Raw genomic sequence first — 8530 nt, forward strand, 5'->3', positions numbered from 1 at the left:
AAAGCTCATTTTGCCTACGGGAGGATGTCTGCACAACGGAAAACTGGCAAGAGAAGTCAACCTGAAAAGAATGAATTAACTTGACAGAATTACAGTCAAAGAATCACACTGATCTGTACTGCACTTGCAAATGGACCTTGATGCTGGCTTTTTAAACAAATTACCTTCCAGGTTTTTGGTTATTGCTTAACACAAACTTTTCTCTTCCATTGATTATATAAGTAAGAAGCAAAGAGTTGCAGTGCTACTATTCATTTGGTCTGATTATATTTAAAATAGAAAATGTTCCCTGAATGACAGGTTGAGTTGGTTCACTTTAACTTCACATTCCCTGAAATGCTGAAGATTGTAAGGTCATTTGCTTTTGGCTACTGTTAATCCCCAAATGGCATGTTAAGAATGGGTCATGTATGAATGCAGAGATAATCATGCAAATGTACATAATAATTTTGTTAGATTATGCATCATTGCAAAAAAACTTTGAAGATTCTTCTTTTAAACAGGCAGTTAAATTGATAATAACCCGTTATTTTTTTGTGTTGGTTCAAGAAAGTTGAATTTTTACTTAGGGATTATTTTTACTATTAACCAGAAACAATTGACTTGGTTGGAATAAATACTTTAGGAGTAAAGCAATGGATTTAATAAACAGGATTATGTTTTTGATAATGTGGTATTAAATGATCAGTCGATTGATTGGCTGCATCAAATCAATGGTGATTCTTGATAACTACTGTATATAGTATATACTGTATACTATATCTTTTCCAAGCTGGTGTATCCTCAACCCGGCTCATGACTTTTTTTTTTAATAAGGCATCCATCACAGCTCTAGTAGACCTCATCCACCTAACTGCTGGATGTTTTCTCTTTCTTCTCTCTGTCTCTGTCTCTCTGTGTTTCTGACTCTATCTCTCTCTTTCTGTCTCTCTCTCTCTCTCTGCATTATATACAGTTCACAAGAGAATTAGGTCTTCACATCATGCATCCAAATTTTGATAATTTGGCTGTGCAATTTTGTCAAGTTTCAGGGGCAAAAGGAGATTCTTCTTCCCTAATGGGCTAGGAGGCATTATTCTAATCCAGGGACAGTTTTTGCCACAACAAGGAAAGTTTGAAGCCTACTTGATAGCATTTTAAAATAACCTTTTATAATTATTGCCAGGCAATTACTATGGACTTTTAGCATTTGTTTTTCCTTCCTCAAAGGAGGGGGTCTAAAGTAGTTATTAAAAAACAAAACCTAAGTTCAGTGGTTATATGGTGAACAATGGTTGAGCCACTACATTTTCCTTCTGTTTGCTGTTCACTCTTTGCTGACTTCACAATCTCACCCGCCCATATGTTACAGGATGAATAATTTATACCAGAAGCCATAAATATTTCAATCGCTCTCTTGTTTGCCTAGTGCATTTCTACATTTCTATGCAAAATGGATTTTTGTCCTACATTGGCAATTCACCATGCCACCATTAACTTGTGGCAGCTGCTTTTATGCAGAAAGCTTGGTCGGTGACATTGGCAAAGGTAAGTACCGAGAAAAAAGAGGAAACCGTACACGCACCAGTTAACAGGGGATTCTTTTTGCTTTTCGTATCTCTGGCTGCCAGACTAGTGCTAGGATGGGGCTTGCTATTTTCCGTATGCTTTGTAGGTAGAGCAAAAAGTGCATGTGAATGAACTGATGGTAATGTGGTCTATTGAGGGTGGAAACAAAGTGGAATTAATAAGAAAAAGACAACATCCTTTTTCTCTTGCCAGATGAATAGATTAAATAGTCAAAGCAAGAAAAAATTATCTTTGAAATTATACTATGCTTTCCTCTCCCCAGATGAAGATAATTGATAATACTGACCTAAAACAAGATATTTTTTTGGTAGGATTTGAATGTGATTCTACTTAATCTAAAGAACCACTGAGTAATTCATAGATATGTGCTTTACTTCAGAGTTTCTTAACTTTGGCAATATTAAGATGGATGGATTCCATCCATCTTAAATTTGCCAAGGTTGAGGAACATTACTTGAATGATGTTTGAAAATACAGCTACTGGCCAACAAGAACTGAAGAAATACTGGTAGCTATATAACTGGGATGGGCAACCTTTTAGTGTCTAAGGAACACGCTTGCTGAATATTTTATGGCTGCAGACAGCACCGTACACATTGACCCTGGAGCACTTACAATAAAAATGAAACAAATACATAAGAAAAAAAGCAATTCCAGCCAAACTGCTGCAAAGGTATTTTTAAAAGCTTCAAGCAGCGATGGCGAACCTTTTTTGGCTTGAGTGCCATAAGTGGGAGTGCAGTGGGGTTGTGTGTGGGTGCGCTGTACTCATAATGCAATGCACGACCCCTCCAGTGCGCATGCGCACACTACAGGCGTGACCCTCCCATTTTTTGCATGCTTTTTTCACCCTCCCCAAGCTCCAGAGGCTTTATAGGAGCCTGGCGAGGGCAAAAACAGCCTCCCCCACCCCCGCGGAAGCCCTCCGAAGGCTTCAGGGACCTTCGCGAGGCTTCCCTGAAGCCTCCGGAGCAGTCAAAACGACCCTCCAAGCAAACCGGGACTTCCGGTTTGCTTGGAAGGTCGTTTTGAGCGCTCCGAAGGCTTCAGAGACCTTCAGGACGCTTCCCTGAAGCTTCCGGAGCCTTAAAAGGTTAAGGGGGAAAAAATTAAAGGATCCCACTAAAATAGCAGATGGCTACCAAATTCAGACCTGCATGCTAAGACTTCTTAATGTGAGACCATGGTATCTTTACAAATTTGCTATGTATATTGCCTAAATCATAGTCTACAATAGGCCAAGGTATAAGGATGCTTGCCGATTGGTTTGCTTAGCAAACCAAGATTAGACCATAATGGTGATATGTGCACAGGGATGTCAGGACACATACTCCAACCTTATTATTTGCAGTTTCTGACACAAGTCACCATTTTATGTCATGAATTGTGATACCTTCATTTGCCCTGAGATTTTCTATACATAGTATCTGATACTGAAGGCTTTGAAAAATGAGATGATTCATTGGTTTTTATTTTTAGATAATAAAAGGAAAATCTACATATAATTGTTAATTTTTATGATCTGGAAAAAAAAAGGACTTTTATCAAAGATTATTTGTACATCTGTTTTGAGAGATTTCTTTGTATTATCTTTACAATCCATATATACAAACTATAAGATGGATCAGCATTATTAACTCCCATACACAGATGTCTGGATTTTTGACTTCCAGTTAATCTTTAACATAGTACATGTATATTATAGCACATATGTGTCTTCAAAAAAAAAGCATTAAGTATGGCATTAAAAACAATTGAATCCATTTGCAAAGATGTCAGTTGGAATGGGAGAATTAATTATTAAAGAAGAAAATAGTACATTGGACAGGGGAATAAAATTAGTCATGGATAGTGGCTAATCAGAAAACACTTAATGATGTAATATAAGCATTCTTGCACTGATAAGCTCTGGATTCATTCACTGATCTTCCATAGAAACTTTCCTAGTTATTCTTTTTCCTCTATGGTGGTGATTTAAATTCTGTAAAATGTCTATGCACCTGTCTTTTGTTTTTCTCTTTCTTTGCTCTAGAGTTGTCCTCCCATACCACCAGGCAGAATCTAATCTGAGCCAGCAAAACAATGGATGTTTACACTAGAAGAGCATGTGTTTTATGAAGATAAGTGGACAATTGATAAAATTGACTTGATCTGAGAAAGTTGAATCCAGGCAGAGCCAGAAGGAAGAGAAAGAAAGAAAGAAAGAAAGAAAGAAAGAAAGAAAGAAAGAAAGAAAGAAAGAAAGAAAGAAAGAAGAAAGAAAGAAAGAAAGAAAGAGCTAAAAATAGAGCTGTCTGAAGAGCATGCAAGAGTGACTGGCAAGACTGAAATGACACCTTTATACACACACGCACGCACGCACGCGCACGCACTTATGCAGAGAAGATGACAGGTTACAATCCAGCAAGAGCAATGCCTTTCTTTGTCTTCTTCATGCATTGAGAAACATAGGATGTTCCACCTTTATTTTCTTCCATGTCTCTGTTGTTCTTTGGTCATATTTCTTAGGAAACAGATTCATAGCAGTAGCCTTGAAAGGTGCTTACAGAACCGACCTTTCTTTTGTTTTGTTTTTAAAGACAGCTGTTTAATTGTATTTGTATGTGTATCTTGCTTTTCAGCACCCCCTCCCAAAGAGGCGAGATTCAATATGCAAATGAAACAAATGTACTATAAAATAATACAAACGAATATAGCCATCAATGTAATAAAAAGGCATTTGCAGCAAGAATGAAATTTAAACATTCAAACTAGGCTTCATAAAATGTCACTGAGCCTTGTTTGTACTTGTACTGAGAAATGAAAAATAACTAATCTTTATAATAATCACATATTGATTACTGTTTATTTCCCAACAATAATAGAATTCATTCCATATTGCATTGGATTAATGTTTATACAGCTATATGTAGGGCTTGAGCAATTGCTGCTCTTTTTCCCTTCTTTCTATTTCTCTCGTCAGCTTTATCAGCTATCCCAGTTCAGTGTCTAAATAGCACTGCTGTATATTGCTGAAATAAGCACCACTGATCCCCACTGATCTTAATGTGAGTGTGCCTATTAAGATGTCTTTAAAGCTTGGAGACAATATTGTTACCTGTACATTTTGTTGGCAAAATATGACTAGCCATACCAGTACCCAGTGGTTTCAGGGCAAACTCAGGAAAGAATTATTCAAACAATGTACAGTACACAATTTAGAGAATTGGGTAATTATCCCAAAGGTGATTTTTCAAGAGGCAACTGGACTTTTTGGTTTTTCTTTGAAGATATTTCATTTCTCATCCAAGAAGTTTCTGTAACTCATGAAGAAGAGCTCTTGTAGAAGAGCTCTTGAAAACAAGAGCTGAAGAAGCTTCTTGGATGAGAAATAAAATATACTCTGTGTGTGTGTGTGTGTGTGTGTGTGTGTGTGTGTGTAATACACATATGTATTCAGGTTTCAGGTTTATTTGGATTTATATGCCACCCTTCTCCAAAAGGACTCAGGGCGGCATACAACATTAAAAACACACATCACAAAAGTTAAAAAAAAGATTAAACCCATTTCCAAAAAGACCAAACCGATTTTTTTTAAAAAAGAAACAATACATTTAAAATAAATTAAAATTAAAATTAATATTAACAGGCCAGGCCGGCTTGCTGGAAAAGCCAACTTTTTAGGGCGCGTCGGAAGGACCGGAGGTCAGGGATTATGCGAAGCTCTGGGGGCAGCTCATTCCAGAGGGAAGGCACTCCCACAGAGAAGGCTCTCCCCCTGGGGGTCACCAGCCGACACTGCTTGGCCGACGGCACCCTGAGGAGACCAACTCTGTGGGATCGTACTGGACGGTGGGAGGCCACTGGTGGCAGTAGGTGGTCTCGCAGGTACCCTGGGCCTAAGCCATGGAGCGCTTTAAAGGTCATAATTAATACCTTGAATCGCACCCGGAAAACAACAACCGGCAACCAGTGCAGGCCGTCTAAAAGGGGTGTGACATGGGAGCACCTAGGTGACAACCCGCGGCCGCATTCTGGACCAGCTGAAGCCTCCGGGTGCTCTTCAAGGGCAGCCCCATGTAGAGAGCATTGCAGTAGTCCAGGCGAGAAAGGACGAGGGCATGAGTTACTGTGCACAGAGCATCCCGATCCAGGAAGGGGCGCAAGTGGCGTACCAGGCGAACCTGGTAAAAGCCCCCCCTGGTCACGGCCATCAGGTGTTCTTCTAAACTAAGCCGCATATCCAGGAGGACTCCCAGGTTGCGAGCCTTCTCTGAGGGGGCTAAAATTTCTCCCCCTATCCTCAAAGATGGAACAAGATGTACAAATCGGGATGACGGGAACCACAGCCACTCAGTCTTGGAGGGATTGAGCTTGAGTCTGTTCCTCCCCATCCAGATCCGCACAGCCTCCAGGCATCGGGACATCACGTCGAGGGCATCGTTTGGGTGGTTTGGGGTAGAGATGAAAAGTTGGGTATCATCAGCATATTGATGATACCGTACCCCAAAACCATGGATGATGTCGCCCAGCGGTTTCATGTATATGTTGAACAGGAGGGGTGAGAGAACTGACCCCTGGGGCACCCCACAAGTGACGCGCCTGGGGGTCGATCTCTGCCCTCCAGTCAACACAAACTGCGACCGATCCGACAGGTAGGAGGAGAACCACCATAAAACGGTGCCCCCCACTCCCAACCCCCTGAGTTGTCGCAGTAGGATACCATGGTCGATGGTATTGAAAGCCGCCGAGAGGTCTAATAGCCAGAGGAACAGCCCCTGTCCTGGGCCCGCCAGAGATCATCGGCCAACATGACCAATGCCATCTCCGTGCTGTACCCGGGCCTGAAACCTGACTGAAACGGATCCAGGTAGACAGCTTCATCCAGGTACTGGGGAAGCTGACATGCTACCACACTCTCGACAACCTTCGCTACAAAGCGAAGGTTGGAGACCAGACGATAGTTGGCTAAAGAAGCTGGGTCCAGGGAAGGCTTCTTGAGGAGGGGCCTCACCACCGCCTCCTTCAAGGCGGTGGGAAAGAACCCCTCTCTCAATGAAGCGTTGGTAATCGCCTGGAGCCAGCATCGTGTCACCTCCTGGGAAGCCGAAACTAACCAAGAGGGACACGGGTCCAGCACACAAGTGGCAGCACTGAGTCTCCCCATAATCCTGTCCATGCCTTCGGGGGTCACAGGGTCAAACCCATCCCAGATAGTCTCCTCAGGATTCATCCCCGTTGGCTCGCCCGAATCTACCCAGTCAGAGTCCAAGCCTGTCCGGATTCTGAGCGATTTTATCCTGCAGATACTGAACAAATTCTTCAGCCCTACCCTGCAAGGGGTCTTCCACAGTTCCTTGATTAAGTAAGGAGCGGATATGTATTAATAGTGTCTCTATTTTAAATTTTGCATATTAATCTTGGATTGTAAATAAATAACTAAAAAGGTTGTGCAACATTAAGATGTATAATTGTGGTTAGTCATCTATTCAACAGAAAGTTTTAGAGATTGTAAATGTACCCAGAGAATCTTGCATTTATGTGAACTGTTGTCTATATGTTCCAAATGCAGATATTATTATTCTTTGATGCAAAGCTGCAATTTTAAATACTTTCTGCTTATTTGCAAGCACTCTTTGTGTTACTTTACTTTTATACTCAGATATTATCACCTCTTTCAGTAGTTATGGCTTTCATTAAAAAAAAACACCTATAACTAATAGTTGTGATGGGAATGTCTTTTCCAGTTGTCTCTTCTGTAGACAATTATAAAGAAGAATGATCCATCAATGTTCTACACTCTAGAGAAAGTTCTTTCCAAGCCAGAATTACTGTCAAGGCATATTATAACCATCAGATTTAATCTACCAGATTTAATCAGACAGTGGCAGATTACGTCTCACTGGTGCTCTAAGCACTGACAAATCTTGGTGCCCTCCTACTTTATACATACTTTGCAAATCTTCATTGGGGGTTTTTCTTTCTCAACTTTGTGGTGCCCCCTTGGGCCTGGTGCCCTAAGCACATGCTTAGTCTGCTTAATGGTTAATACACCACTGACCTCAGAAACAAAATAAAAATGAACCAAAACACAATACATAATATTGCTTGGCAGTTTATTCTTCCAGGTCTTTTGAACTGTTACTATTGTGTTTATCTGCCATTATCTTCTTATCATTCTACATTGTACCAGTATTGTTTGACTTATCAATTCCACAAGTGAAGAATATAGCCATGTTTTAATTAATTTTAACACATATAGCTTGTGCACGCATGTAATAAAAAAGTGGGGGAAATCTTGCTAGGCATTTATCATCACCAAACATTTAGACTCAGAAATTAAGCTCACAAATCAAACTAAATTAATAGGGATGTGTTTAGTTTTGGCTCATATTGGGCAAAGCCAATCATTATTGTATATTAATCATGGTTTATGGCTTTTCTAGATCCAGCCTTTTCTGCTTTGCTTGATGCAGTAGAAATGGATGACTTTTACATTTAGCTGCTTCAGCTATATGTGATATGACCTGCAGTACCTTTTCTATTCAAGCAATTACTTTTAATTGGAGTTGGGAATAAAAATGAGTGTTGCAGTGAAAGAGTAAGTATGTATTTTCTAAGGAAATATTCTCCATGGCACACTGTCTGAATATTAACAACTTAATATAACTTGAACTTTTTTCTTCAGGAAAAAGAAAGGTTAGCTTTTAAAGTATAGCTGCATTACACTGTCTGCATATGCCTTGATTGGCTTCCTGCTCCATGGAATTTGATTCAGAACCAGTATATCAGAAATTGTGCAAGGTAATGTAGTAATTAATGTTTGCTGAATGCTTTGTCATATGTTATAATTGCATTGACCAAATAGCATGTTTTACAGAAGCTTTCATTTGAGATTTTGTGCTTCAGATTCCAAGATATCAAGAGAAGAGAATATCTGTAGCTCAGGGTTGATCTGTGGGGTCTTGGGTGCTCTTTGAAA

The sequence above is a fragment of the Natrix helvetica genome, assembly GCF_964273705.1.
Source record: "Natrix helvetica genome assembly, chromosome: 5".
Taxonomy (NCBI): Eukaryota; Metazoa; Chordata; class Lepidosauria; order Squamata; family Natricidae; genus Natrix; species Natrix helvetica.